General features: G+C 41.1%; 1 protein-coding gene across 15 annotated transcripts in view; it reads right to left on the bottom strand.

Annotated features, from left to right (window-relative positions):
- SH3D19 (SH3 domain containing 19) overlaps positions 1 to 14,525 on the bottom strand; it is a 209,590-nt gene that overhangs the window by 67,908 nt on the left and 127,157 nt on the right. For 2 of the 15 annotated variants that reach the window (XM_059876230.1, XM_059876229.1), the window contains exon 3: positions 8,364 to 8,546. The exons of the other annotated variants lie outside the window; for them this stretch is intronic. The gene's annotated coding sequence lies outside the window, so the exon portion shown is untranslated. The remainder of the gene's footprint in view (positions 1 to 8,363; positions 8,547 to 14,525) is intronic. 15 annotated transcript variants of the gene reach the window in all.

The raw sequence follows: 14,525 nt of genomic DNA, 5'->3' as shown, positions 1-14,525 counted from the left end.
ATCTTACTGGCCGAAACCATCTGGCTGCAAAGGGTAATACTATTAACACTAGTTTGTAAGGTTGCTTGTTCATTTCTTTCTTGTCTTTATTCAAACCAGCTGGATTGTCTTTGGAATCATTTAGAAAAAATATACAACCATGAAATTTTAATGATACGATTCAGGAAAAAATACTTGTTTAAAAATTCCTCGTTTTTTTTAATGCTTTTTAAAAAATTTATATTTATTTTCCAGTTTGTGCTCTTTTAAAAGTTTATGCCTGTAGTAATCTATATAAATCCCCTTGCTAGATAGATAAGATAAAACTCCAAGAAGATACAATGATATATCATTTCAGTTTATGGGAGGAATACTTTTAAGCATATACTATTATACCAGAGAAGGAAGGAAAAAAAAACACTCCAGGAGGTCTCCAATATCATGATGGTAGGACCATAATTAAAAATATAGTATTTTCAGCAATATTTATTTTTTTAAAAAAAGGTTCTTGAAGGCTTTCTGTAAAAAACTACTTGAAAAAAGGTTGATATATGGTGATGTAGAAGTGATATTAATAACAGCACTAAAATACAAGTAGGTTGACTGAAGTTTTGAGAAGAAACTTCTTAGTGCAAAACTGGAGAGACTGCATGTTAACATCATGTTGACTTAGATATTAGCAGTTAAAAGGATCAGAATCAGTACTTAGAAGCAGGGCCAAAAAAGTCAAAGTTTCATGTATATGTCCAGGCAGGGTATAATGGATATAATCAATGTCTACATGTAGTAATCTCCTTATTTAATACCACTGATTTTATAGGATGTTAGATGCTAAAGCTGAAACTCCAGTACTTTGGCCACCTCATGCGAAGAGTTGACTCACTGGAAAAGACTCTGATGCTGGGAGGGATTGGGGACAGGAAGAAAAGGGGACGACAGAGGATGAGATGGCTGGATGGCATCATCGACTCAATGGACGTGAGTCTGAGTGAACTCCGGGAGATGGCGATGGACAGGGAGGCCTGGCGTGCTGGGATTCATGGGGTTGCAAAGAGTCGGAAACGACTGAGCGACTGAACTGAACTGATGACACTTTGTTATCTATGTGAAGGAGAAAGGCATATTGATGGGTGGAACATGGTAGGGGATCTTAGGGTTAAACTGCTCCTCCCCCCCCAACCAAAAAGTATGTTGAATTCCTAATCCCTAGTACCTCAGAGAGAAGACCTTATTTGGGAATAAGGTCAGTACAGATGTCATTACTATAGTCAAGATGAGGTCGTCCTGGAGTGGGCTGGGCCCCTGATTCCAACGTCACTGGTGTCCTTACAGGCAGCCCAGGTGAAGACAGAGGCCCACAGGGAAAGTGCTGTGACAGGAGGCAGGGAGATGGGAAGCCGCTGCCAGCCGAGGAATGCGGAAGACGCCGCAGACCGCCAGAAGCTAGGAAGAGGCAAGGGAGGACTCCCCTGTGGCTCTCAGGGAAGAACGACCCCTCTTGACAGGCTGGACTTCAGTCTTCTAGACTCCGGAACTGTGAGACTTCTGTCTTAACTCACCCAGTTTGTTAGGGCAGCCTCTAGAGTGCTGAGTGGGAGGGTAATTCATGGAGCTGTATACTTCCTGTATTTTTCTGTATGTTAACATTTAAATTAAAATGTGTGTCAGGAACTCCCTGGTGGTCCAGTCCTTCAGACTGCGTTTTTACTAGCAAGGGTGAGAGTTCAATCCCTGGTTGGTGAACTAGGATCCCACAAGCTGCTGCAGGGGTGGAGGGTGGGGGTGCTGGAAACCTTGTTACAAAATCGAATTCTGACTGAGATGAGCTCAGGTTCTACAAGTCTCAAGACTTGCAGCATCATGTTTAGGTTACATCTAGAAACGAACCAACATCTTATTTCTGGTTTAAAGTTCTGCTGTAGTGGTTGACAGGTTCTGTGGAACAGAGAATAAAAAAGAAGGCCTGTGGTCAAATGCAGGTCTATGGGAATCAGTTTTGGGAGATGCTGGAGTAGCCTCCAGGCTGTGTGGTGCATACAATACAATTTCTGTACTTCTAATGTAGCTGTGGTTGAAAAACCTGTGGTTTTGCAGATGCCCCCTTATCTCCACCTTTCTGCAGAGCCCAGGCTACAGGTGAAGGTACCACTCCATAGCCTTAAAAGAAGACCATATGGGAATCCTGCTCAGCACAGTTCAGGCTCCTGTCCCAGGGGAACACTCAGGTAGGAGAGCCACCCTGGAGCGGCAGGCATGGTCACCTGATTTCTGATTAAAGAAGGGGGCAGCAGAGCCTGTTGTGGATCCAACTGCCCTTTTCACTTCCAGCGCCTCGCCTCCGCGTGGCAGCTGGTGCAACTTTGTGCAGATCAAATTCTTTAGCTTCTCCAAGAACCTTATTTCCTCACATATAAAAGCACAGATAACTCAACTTCCTCACGAGGTTGCTGTGAAGATTAAGAGGGAGAAATCATTAAAGCAGTAGACTCCAACCTCCAGGATCTAGTGTCTGATGATCTGAGGTGGAGCTGATGTAATAATAATAGAAATAAGGTGTGCAATAAACGTAATATGCTAGAATAACCCCCAAACCACCCCACCCCACCCTCACCTGCCCGGGTCCGTGCAAAAACTGTCTTCCACAAAACTGATTACTGGTGCCAGGAAGCTTGGGGACTGCTGTATGGAAGCATGTGATACAACGCCTGGAATGAAGCGTGTGTTCATTAAATACAAGTCACTGTGAGGGTGATTCGTTTGTTCATAATCTTTGGGGGCATCACAAAATATCTGACAACACATATAAACCTTGACAAGTTTTCACTCTGGGGTCTGATAGCCTGTAGAGAGTAGGCCTAACACTATATGTTTTTAAGAGATTGTTTTCCTCGAGGCTTACTTTGCTCTCTTCTGATTTCTGCTGTTCAGACGGAACCTGAGACCAGACAGACTCCTCCATGACAAAACACAGGACTGCAGAAGTGCATCTTCACTCCATTTTAATTTTACAAGCCTGTGTCCTGGCCCCTGGCAGAGCTGACCCAGATCTTTTGCCTTCTGCTTTTCAAGCACTGCTGCCCTATTACCAGGAGTCCTTGCTCTCAGTGCAGCGGATAGCCCAGTCCAGAGTATGAGAATCATGGATCTTCTAGAGGAAAATGAAGGGTTGGGGAAATGGCTTTTGGATCCTGAGGAGGAGAACCAAAAGTTTGGGTCAAGAGAGAAGTGTCTCAGGCCTGACTGCTGCTTTGGATTTCTCTTCCTCCAGGACTCTGGGGGTCCCCTTCCATCTTTTCTTCCTGCTTTCCCCCAAAAGCCCCTCTTGGCCTGTGCTGTAGGATCACTGTCTCCCGCTGCTTTTGCACAGAACCTTGCTTAATGGTTAAGAAGGTACTTTTAAGAAAGAAAACTAAAAAAAAAAAAAAGAAAGAAAGAAAACTGCATTTTAAAAACGAGTTTCTCAGCATAATGAAATGAGATTCCAGTGATGAATATACTGATGAGAATAGCTTATTATCGTGTGTGCCAAACATAATTTTGAAAATGAGTTGGGAACAGGCTTAAAGGTTAGGGCTTCAGTCACACAGCTGGAAAGTGACAGAAAGTGAAAGTCGCTCAGTCGTGTCCAACTCTTTGCAACCCTATCCAGTCCATGGAATTCTCCAGGCCAGAATACTGGAGTGGGTAGCCTTTCCCTTCTCCAGTGGACCTTCCCGACCCAAGAATTGAACTGGGGTCTCCTGCATTGCAGGAGGATTCTTTACCAACTGAGCTGTCAGAGAAGCCTCAATATGAGGGAAAGTGACAGAGGCAGATGTGAATTCACTGCAGTCTGATTATAGTCCAAATGTCTCTAATTCAGGCTTGGGTTGATGGGTAAAAGCTTCTGAATATTCCACAAAGTTCAATACGTAGGCAAATTACTTCTAGGTATAAAGCCTGCCCCCCAGATTTCATACAGATTCTGTAGATACAGGAAAGAACAAAATAAAAGTTGCTAAGTATGACGTTGTAATGTTGTCAGCAACAACAAACAATGGTCATTCTTAATCTCATCTAAGAAAACCCAACCTCTCCTTATTTGGGGTCACATTTTATTTATTAATATAACAGTAAAACAGATTTTAAAAAATATTTACACAACCTTCAAAGTAACCGTTTGTTCCTAGGTTTAAATCCATCCCTCTCCCTCCCCCTCGCTTTGCTAAGGAAAAAACCGTTTCCACAAATCCAGGAGCTGCTGGATTTGGTCTGTTTGGTAAAGAAATGAGAATGATGCCCGCCAGTGCCATCATCGTCACCACACGGGTTTTTGGAGCTCCTCTGTCTTCAGAGGGAACTGAAAATATCTCTAAAAATGCATTCTTTATAAAAATCCTCAATACATGTCAGGGGCTTATTATTAAAGTACCAGTCAATAAAGACATCGGGTTAACAAGGAGTTGAGTTAATGTGATCCAGAGGTACAGCCCTCTAGTCAACTTGATAAAGCTGCCACTGAATATAAACTTTATCTCACGGTAACATCTTCTCTGAAGGCTCTCAACATTTGGATGGATTCATCTCCACCTCCCAGTAGAAAGGTTTAACCAGATTGGTGCGATTTTTGCAGGTTGAAAGAGGTATTCTGTCCCATCCATTTGCTCGTACATTCAATATTTATTACATGTATAACATGTATCAGGCACCAGACATGCCTTGAAAGACTCTGACCTTGGTGAGAAAGACAAATATCAGAGGTGCTCTGCTATTCATAGTATACAGGGGCGGGCGCAAAGGGCTATGAGTGCAGAGAAGGTGTACATCACTCAGTCGTGGCGTCTAACACATGACGGATCTTGACTGAGCCTGAAGAACGTGAGAAGGGAAGCAGGAGTGAAGAGACGGCTGTGCATGAGCTAAGTGCAGCATGTGAAGAGGCCACGCTAAGAGAGAAGGATGTGGATACAGATGCCACGCTGAAGGATGTGGGAACATGCTAGAGGGGATTGCTGACGCCAGCATGACCAGTCAGGTTAAACACTAAGAATACATGGTCAGGGATATGACAGCAAATTGTTTCAAAAATCAAGTAGGAATTTGTTTGGGACATCTCCCTAGAATAAACATTGTTGACTATAGCTACTCCGTATGCACCAGCCATGATGTTATGGCATGCCTGACTCTTTAAGAGTTCATGAATAAATCCTGGAATGCTGGTATTATATGTCTTGAATTGTGGAAAGATCTACATTTTTATGGATGATAAGACTGACATGTTAATATTGTAAAAGATAAGTATTGAGTAGATTTAGGAAAAAGAAGATAAAAACGAGCAAGACTAGATTTCTGAAAGGGCCAGAAAGACACTGGAGTAGTCGAGGATGCCTTATTCAAAAATATGTTTATTCATTTATGAAGCTCTAGCTATGTACCTGGCATTCTGCCACAAACTGGGGATACTAATGTTGATAATACATAATCTCTTCCCTCAAGAAATATGCAGTCTTTTTGGCAAGATCAACAAATGAAAGATAGGAACAGAATGTGACCAAAAAAAATGTTATGCAAGGTATTATGGGAGCTCAGAAGAGGGGTGTCTAAATTTAGCCCTGGGAGCTATGAGGAAGACACAGCGCTGATGCTTGAATAGAACTAATGCAAGTTTTCTCAACTTTGGTACTATTGACATTTGTTAAAGGGGTGGGGGTGGGGGTTATCCTGTGTGTAACAGAAAGATTAGCAGCATTCTTGACCTATACTTGCTAGAAGCTAAAAACATATGGTCCCCTACCCCCAACACTTGTGACAACCCCAAACGTCTCTGTTGTTGTTCAGCCACCCAGTCGTGTCTGACTCTTTGTGACTCCATGGACTGCAGCATGCCAGGCCTCCCCTTCACAGATAACTGCCTTGCCGTGGCAAAGGGGCTTGCATAACTCAATGAAGCTATGAGCCATGTATAAGCATCGGGTGTAGGGCCACCCAAGACAAAGTGTTCACTGCAATGGTTCAAATGCATGCTCTTCACACCTGTTGATATCCTAAATTCATACTAAATATTATGCTATGATTTTAAAAATAGAAAAATTACCCTCAGCTGAACCAGTAAGCCAATGACAACAAAATAGAGTAACGGTATTTATATGGATGGGAAAGAAGTTGGCTTTGCCATTTCCAGTTGCCAAGTGGATGGTGGCAGCAGTGGGATCAAATGGAATGGGAGTGGAGGCTCGATCTGAGGGAACAGGACAAAGGCAGCGATTAGAAAGAAGAAAGAAGAGAAATTTCTAGCACCAAGAACAGCCTTTGAAAAGTGGTGCTATCACCATGTCAGGTGAAAAATTAGTCTTACTAAGAAGGAACAGAAGAAGTCAGCCATTCTATGAACATAACCTTTTTAAGTCAGGTGTTTATAAACCAAGTCAGGTGTTTATGTGTACTGCTTTTTCCCTTTTTTTTTTTTACAATATTCATTTCAGGACTACAGTAAACCTTCACTTGCTGTATTGCAGGAAAAAAATAATTATATATACTTTTATAAGCAGAGCATTGGGCCAACCCGTATTTGTCTCTTAAAACAGAGAGTAATAGTGTTATAGAATAACAAAAATACCTGTGCTTTCATCTTTTGTGTGCATCATTCAAATTTTTTATCACCCTACATTACCTGCTAGATTAAAACAATATCATGTAATGGGGAAATAAAGTATGAGTTAGTAAATAACATTTACCACTAAGACAAATATAAAGCTATGATGCCATTTTAAAAGTGTCTAAGTTAATATTATGATCACAATATGTAAGGCCAAATCTGATAAACTGTGGGGAATGGAAAAAATAAGTGTAGTTACCTGAAACTAATGAAAACAAATTATGTTTTAGCTCTAAAACTCTAATTAGCTTCCATAAAGTTTGGGTATGGCAAGGAGAATGAGTTCCTTCTTCAGACTTAGAAAATAAAGATTAGTAAAGAAAAATTATTGAGATCTAATTAGAATGGTTTTTACTAAAGTTAAAAGCTATAACAAAACTACAAAATACTTCTATTATTAATAATACTGTGAAAGCCTTACAAAAAGTTATGAGTCCTGAGTTCATTAACTTTTTCATCACATTGACAGCTCAACTATAATCACTGAGATCTATAACATAACATTGTTATTTTTCTATTGAATCTTTTTAAAGAAAAGAAAATCATTTGTATAACCTTTATTTATATTCTTGGTTTCATGACAAAAAAAGTTAATACATATTTGAATGAGTTTCATTAATATACTTTACCTATTATAAAATCTGTAAAATGAGTTCTATTGACAGCATAGCTGTGAGCACAAACAACACACAGGTAGAGAAAGCAAACAGGATGCATGATACACCTGCCAGGGATCATGACTGTAGTGGGAAAAGGAAAGAATTTGGAGCCAGCCAGAGGCCTGCTTCTGAGAAGGAAATGGCACCCCACTCCAGCACTCTTGTTTGGAGAATCCAATGGATAGAAGAGCCTGGTGGGCTGCAGTCCATGGGGTCGCGAAGAGTCGGACACGACTGAGCGACTTCACTTTCACTTTTCACTTTCATGCATTGGAGAAGGAAATGGCAACCCACTCCCGTGTTCTTGCCTGGAGAATCCCAGGGACGGTGGAGCCTGGTGGGCTGCCGTCTCTGGGGTCGCACAGAGTCAGACATGACTGAAGCGACTTAGCAGCAGCAGCAGCAGTAGAGGCCTGCTTTCCTATTTGTGTGCATGCTCAGTTGCTCAGTTGTGTCTGACTCTTTGCAACCCCATGGACTGTAGCCCGCCAGGCTCCTCTGTCCATGGAATTTTCCAGGCAAGAATACTGGAGTGGGTAGAGCTCAGCCTATGTACTCACTTACTGGAATTATTTCTTATGTGTAATATATGGATACCAATGCCCATCTTTTGGCTTGTTACTAAAACTGAATGACCAAAAAAAAAAAAAACCTACGTAAAATACACAGCACAGAGCTTGGCCCATCTGGGACTTCCCTAATGGTTCGGCGGTTAAGAGTCCACCTTCCAGCGCGGGGTACGTGGTCCCTGGTGTGGGAACTAGGATCCCACACGCTGCAGGGCAACCAAGCACACATGTTACAATTACAGAAGTCCGAGCGCTGCAGTGAAGAGCCCACGCAGCCAAAAAGCAAAAAAGTAGGCTCTATTCTTCTACCCTATTTCCTGTACACAAGTTTCTGGAGTCCATAATTATACCAAGCTAAAATTTTTTGGCGATATCCTGCCAACACCAGTTGAGCTGCCCAGTAGTTATCACAACCTTGCCTTATAAATTCAAATAATTGACTATTCACATTTCAGTTGCAATTATTATTCACAACTTACAACCATTCTGAGCTTCACAATACACGCTTCTCATGTACCTAACCTCTTTTGAAGCTGAAGCAATAATAAAGCCGAGAGAACAAAGCAGATCTACAGGCTTTCTTGAGCACTGTATTTTCCCCACTGAGAACGCAGATCCCTGCTCCTTTAGGTCATCCTTCCTGTGATGTTTTTCACCAAACGGGCACGGTGATCAGTGGCTCTGCAGTTTCATGTTTCTTTAGCTCTATTAAAAAAGAAATCTTTTTAATTTTTTAATTTAGAAATTTTTAATTTCTAAAAAAGAAAATGTTCAAAGATCCCAGAAGAGGCTTTTAACTCTACTGTTAATAACTAAAGTACATTTAAGATTAGAATGTGTTGCCCCATCCTTTCCAATGCTTTGTTTTTTCTTTTTTTCCCACACATGCATGTCTTAATTTCCTAATTACACTGTAAACTTCTCAAGGAGAGACACGATGATCTTCCACTTGTTTTTTCAGTGCAGCTTGGTGGGAGTCACGGCTCAATGAACTACTGAGAACTCAATCGTACTCACAGGGAGAGACACAATAGCACGACTAGCACAGGTGACCCACCTACAATCTACCTAATAAGCAAATCCCCAGAAATAATGTCACTGCTGGCTTTGTTCTGCTTGTTTGTTACATCTTGTTGTATGCACATCTTGCCAAAAGTGTCTGGGTCTGATGCTTAAAAATAGGTTTTTTTCATACAAAATGTCACCTTGATAAGCATCTGGTGTTCAGTGAAGAACAGAACTCTCTCCTAACAGTAGATGGAAAACTCTCTTATTAAGAGATGGTATCCATAGTGGCACCTAATTTGGCAACTTTAAGTGTCAATTAATGGAATTTTAGCGGTAATTCTGCCTATTCGCAGGTTTTCACCATATGCTATCTTTAGAATCTGTCTCTCTATAAGTTAAGCCTCTGGTAATTCCCAACCAATAAGCAGCACATCACTGGTGTGCTGCTAAACTTCAAACCATGACCCCTACACAGTAGTACACAGTGATGTTAATCAGATGCAACCGCGAGTTATGTTACTTGATGCAGAGCATGTACAACTTGCCCCGAGAAGAGGAACAGGCACAATGTCAAGTCAGCACCTAAGAAAGGTGGCATTTACTGCAGCATGTAAGAACAGGATCTTCCACACAATCTTAAGATGTTAACACAAAAAGGTTGAAAATGGGTTTGATGTATAACTGTGTTCAATAAACATCTATTGAATGAACCAAGGAAACAGTAACCAGAACAAATCTTTTCTGGTTTATATCTTTCTTCTATAGTCAACCAAAAGTGATCTACAGAACAAGTTTACATAGAAAACATGGGCTTCCCTGGTAGCTCAGTGGGTAAAGAATCTGCCTGCAATGCAGGAGACCCTGGTTCAATTCCTGGTTGGGAAGATCCTCTGGAGAAGGGATAGGCTACCCACTCCAGTATTCTCGGGCTTCCCTGGTGGCTCAGGTGTTAAAGAATCCACTTGCAATGCGGGAGACCTGGATTTGATCCCTGAGTTGGGAAGATCCCCTGGAGAAGAGAAAGGCTACCCACTCTAGTATTCTGGCCTGTCCATGGATAGAATGTATGGAATGTCATGATCCCATTCTATATAGTCCATGGGGTTGCAAAGAGTCGGATGCAACTGAGTGACTTTCATGTAGAAAACCTAGAAAGACAAAAAGGGCTAAAATTTACTCCTCCATTTGCTGGATATACAATATCCAGCAATACAGAGGATTAATTTTTATGATTAGAAGTTATTTGTTGGTAAAAGTATGAAATTCCAGAGAGACCTCTACTTCTGCTTCATTGACTATGCTAAAGCCTTTGACTGTGTGGATCACAACAAACTGTGGAAAATTCTGAAAGAGATGAGAGTACCAGACCGCCATACCAGTCTCTTGAGAAACTATGTGGGTCAAGAAGCAACAGCTAGAACCAGACATGGAACAACTGACAGTTCAAAATTGAGAAAGGAGTGCAACAAGGCTGCATATTGTCAACCTGCTTATTTAACCTCTATGCAGAGTACATCATGTGAAATGCCAGGCTGGATGGATCACAAACTGGACTCAAGATTGCTGGGGAAAATATCAACAACCTCACATATGTAGATGATACCACTCTATGGCAGAAAGTGAAGAGGAACTAAAGAGCCTCTTGATGAGGGTGACATAGGAGAGTGGAAAAGCTGGCTTAAAACTCAACATTTAAAAAATTAAGATCATGGCATTCAGTCCCATCATTTCATGGCAAATAAAAGGGGGAAAAGTGGAAGCAGTGACAGATTTTATTTTCTTGGTTTCCAAAATCACTGCGTTCAGTGACTGCAACCATGAAATTAAAAGATGCTTGCTCTCTGAAGAAAAGCTATGACAAACTTAGTGTATTAAAAAGCAGAGATATCACTTTGCTGAAAAAAGTCTGTGTAGTCAAAGCTATGGTTTTTCCAGTAGTCATGTATGGATGTGAGAGTTGGACCATAAAGAAGGCTGAGTGCCAAAGAATTGATGCTTTTGAACTGTGTTGGTGGAGAAGACTCTTGAGAGTCTCTTAGACGTATATCAAACCAGTCAATCCTAAAGGAAATCAACCCTGAATACGCAATGGAAGACCTGATGCTGAAACTGAAACTCCAATACTTTGGCTACCTGATGCGAAGAGCCAACTCTTTGGAAAAGACCCTGATGCTGGGAAAGAGCGAAGGCAAAAGAATAGGGCAGCAGAGGATGAGGCGGTTAGACAGTATCACTGACTCAATGGACATGAATTTGCGCGAACTCCAGGAGTCAGTGGAAGACAGAGGAGCCTGATGTGCTACAGTCCATGGGGTCTCAAAGTGTCTGCCACGATGTAGCAACTGAACAACAACAAAAGCAGGAAAAGATCACAACATTCTAAAAAAGTGTCCTGATATGCCAGGACGCAGTAGGGATAATAAAACGCTGAACATGTGGCAGTTTCGGCTTGAAGCACCGCAAACATCCAGAGACTGATTTTGCCAACTTTTGTCCTATTAGCTGATGATGTCTGTATTTCTGACCTAAAGACAGGTATGGACCCAGTTACAAAGAGAACAATTTTAATTTTCAATCGAGAACTTTAATGCTTATTTTACCCCAGGTGTTATGCTAGATATCAAAAAAATAAGATCTATGACTGGACACGGTCCCTGGTTGTAAGATGCTCATGGTTTAGTCAAAAGCCTGTGGACTGAAGCGCACTGCATGTACTTCCGCTTTTCTTACAATAGTCTTTCATAGACTGGGTACCTTTATTAGAGGTATTCTGTTGCATTATTTCCTCTACTAGTCTATAAATTCCTTCCCAGGCAATGTACATATTGGAAAGATGTTACATATAAACCTTAAATTAAAAAAAATTACGGACAATTAAAAAAAATTAAGACAACTTTTAAAGTACTTTTGGAATGTTCAGATTCCATGCCATAAAATATTTCAGATCATAAGTAAAGAACAAGTCTCCTAAAGACTAGTGACTAATATAGTTCTTGTTGTTGTTCTTCAAGCTCATTTTTATTTTCTTGAAGTAACACATAATGTCACTTTAGAAACCAGATAGTCTTAGAAACTTATTATAATACAAAATGACAGTCCCCTGCCCATGCCCCCTCCAGGATTTTCTCCAGAATCCCAGTGTCTTCTAGCTCCACTGGCAACACAGAGAAGCCCCTGTGACCTCTGCTCTTTTCCCTTGGAGGCCCCGGGCTCCCTGTGTCTTTGCAGCCTCTCTGCATCCCCCGATTCCCCTTGCCGAAGGGACCCAGCCAGCCTGGAGATGTGCCCTCACCCCTGGGAAAGTGTGCTGTGTCTTCTCTTTAACAAGTTTCCTCTACTGTTTGTCTTCCTGGAAAACTAGTCGATGTTTAGCTTTCTGAATTCATCCTTCAATTCTCTTTTTTCCTTGCCTGCCTGTGTGACTCATGCAATTCTGCCCTATTTAACAATGACTTTTAAAGAATTTAAAGAAAAGTTCTTTGTAAAAAAGAAAAAAACAGAAAAAGAAAATCCACACTCTTCCTTAAAATCTATCACCCTGGTTTAAAAAACTCTATGCAGCAGAGCTTCTACTAGAAAAGGTTGCCATTTCCTTTTGGATAATTCCTTAATGGATGTTCAGGGAAAACCTGGGATAAACTCCTAGGACAGACACAAGACTGGCAGGGGTCTCCACCTGGCAAGAGAAATTAGGACACGGGAAGTGTGGTGGAAATACAGAGTCACCTGGCCACATTACAGAAGGGAAAATTAAAGGCAGATGTCTCCTACATCACCGACCACATACAGAGTCCTAAGGCCTACTTAGTAAGAAGCAAAGACAAAGTGACAGCCCGCTGCTCAGGGATGAAAAACCGTACAGGGAGAAAAGAGGAGGAGGAAGGTTTCTCGTGACTGATTAATTTATCACCTACCTAGAAAAAGCTGCGTTTTGGTATAAGTTTGTTTTTTTCATGATGGTTCTCATCAGGCCATATAATCTATTTTTCTTTTCTCTTGGTCCCATTACGTAAAAAGATGGAAGAGGGTGGGATGCAGAAAGAGAATGGTGTAGAATGATGCCGCCCCCTCCACTGTCTCTGTAAACTCAGAGGCGTACCTGGTAACATTATATGACGTGTCAGTACGGAAACAAGCTCTTTTATAATATTTCTGGTTATAGCTTTTAGTTACCTTTCTCCTTCCTTAGGGCATGAACAAATCTACCATTTGAAAAATAACCTGAGATTGACTCTATTCAAAGGAATATATATGTAGATAAGTAAGTGAGAGTATCTGATTAATAGATTATTTGAATTTTAGGTCATATAAAGGATATAGGAAGACAAGGCAGGAAGGATGGGAGGAGGAAAAGGGGTTTAGACTCTATCCACAACCTGATAAATCTATCTCAGTAAAAGTGAGGCGATTCATTTTCAGTGGGGGTACAGTTAGTATAGACCATATTTTTGGCTTTCACCTTGACATTCCTGACTCACTTTGATTCAGGATTGAAACCTAGAAAAGATAATGGCATAGCATGGATGCTTAGTGTTTCCTGATGATGCAGCAATCAAAATCAGCACCCGAACTCAAAGGTTTCAGAAGCAGCTGATATCTGTTCTGGGCCAGCAACAAGATGTGTGCCAAAGGGATGTGTGCTGGCATATGACTATCTGAGAAGATGCATCAATCTCAGCATGTGGTGGCTTTCAAATGAAACCAAACTGATCTCAATTAACCAGGGCAATATTCTTTTGTAAAAAATAAAACCTTACTACTATCAATAAAAGCATTTGAAAAATCAGTGGGTTTAGTAGGCAGCAGGGAAAGAAAAAAGGTTAGAAACATGAATTTGCATTTCTCCATTCTTTATGGTATGAAGGAAAAACCGCCACAAGGGATGATAGTTTGCTATTTTTCATTGCAAAAACAAACACATATTTTAAGCATCTGTAACTGATCAAAATTGCACTCATCTCACACGCTAGTAAAGTAATGCTCAAAATTCTCCAAGCCAGGCTTCAGCAATATGTGAACCGTGAACTTCCTGATGTTCAAGCTGGTTTTAGAAAAGGCAGAGGAACCAGAGATCAAATTGCCAACATCCACTGGATCATCGAAAAAGCAAGAGAGTTCCAGAGAAACATCTATTTCTGCTTTATTGACTATGCCAAAGCCTTTGAGTGTGTATCACAATAAACTGGAAAATTCTTCAAGAGATGGGAATACCAGACCACCTGACCTGCCTCTTGAGAAACCTATATGCAGGTCAGGAAGCAACAGTTAGAACTGGACATGGAACAACAGACTGGTTCCAAATAGGAAAAGGAGTACGTCAAAGCTATATATTGTCACCCTGCTTATTAACTTATATGCAGAGTACACCATGAGAAATGCTGGGCTGGAAGAAGCACAAGCTGGAATCAAGATTGCTGGGAGAAATATCAATAACCTCAGATATGCAGATGACACCACCCTTATGGCAGAAAGTGAAGAGGAAATAAAAAGCCTCTTGATGAAAGTGAAAGAGGAGAGTGAAAAAGTTGGCTTAAAGCTCAACATTCAGAAAACTAAGATCATGGCATCTGGTCCCATCATTTCATGGGAAACAGATGGGCAAACAGTGGAAACAGTGTCAGACTTTATTTTGGGGGCTCCAAAATCACTGCAGATGGTGACTGCAGCCATGAAATT

The sequence above is a fragment of the Bos taurus genome, chromosome 17 (genome assembly GCF_002263795.3).
Source record: "Bos taurus isolate L1 Dominette 01449 registration number 42190680 breed Hereford chromosome 17, ARS-UCD2.0, whole genome shotgun sequence".
NCBI lineage: Eukaryota > Metazoa > Chordata > Mammalia > Artiodactyla > Bovidae > Bos > Bos taurus.
Note: the sequence above shows the minus strand (reverse complement) of the source record. Positions and strands in the feature narration are given on the sequence as shown.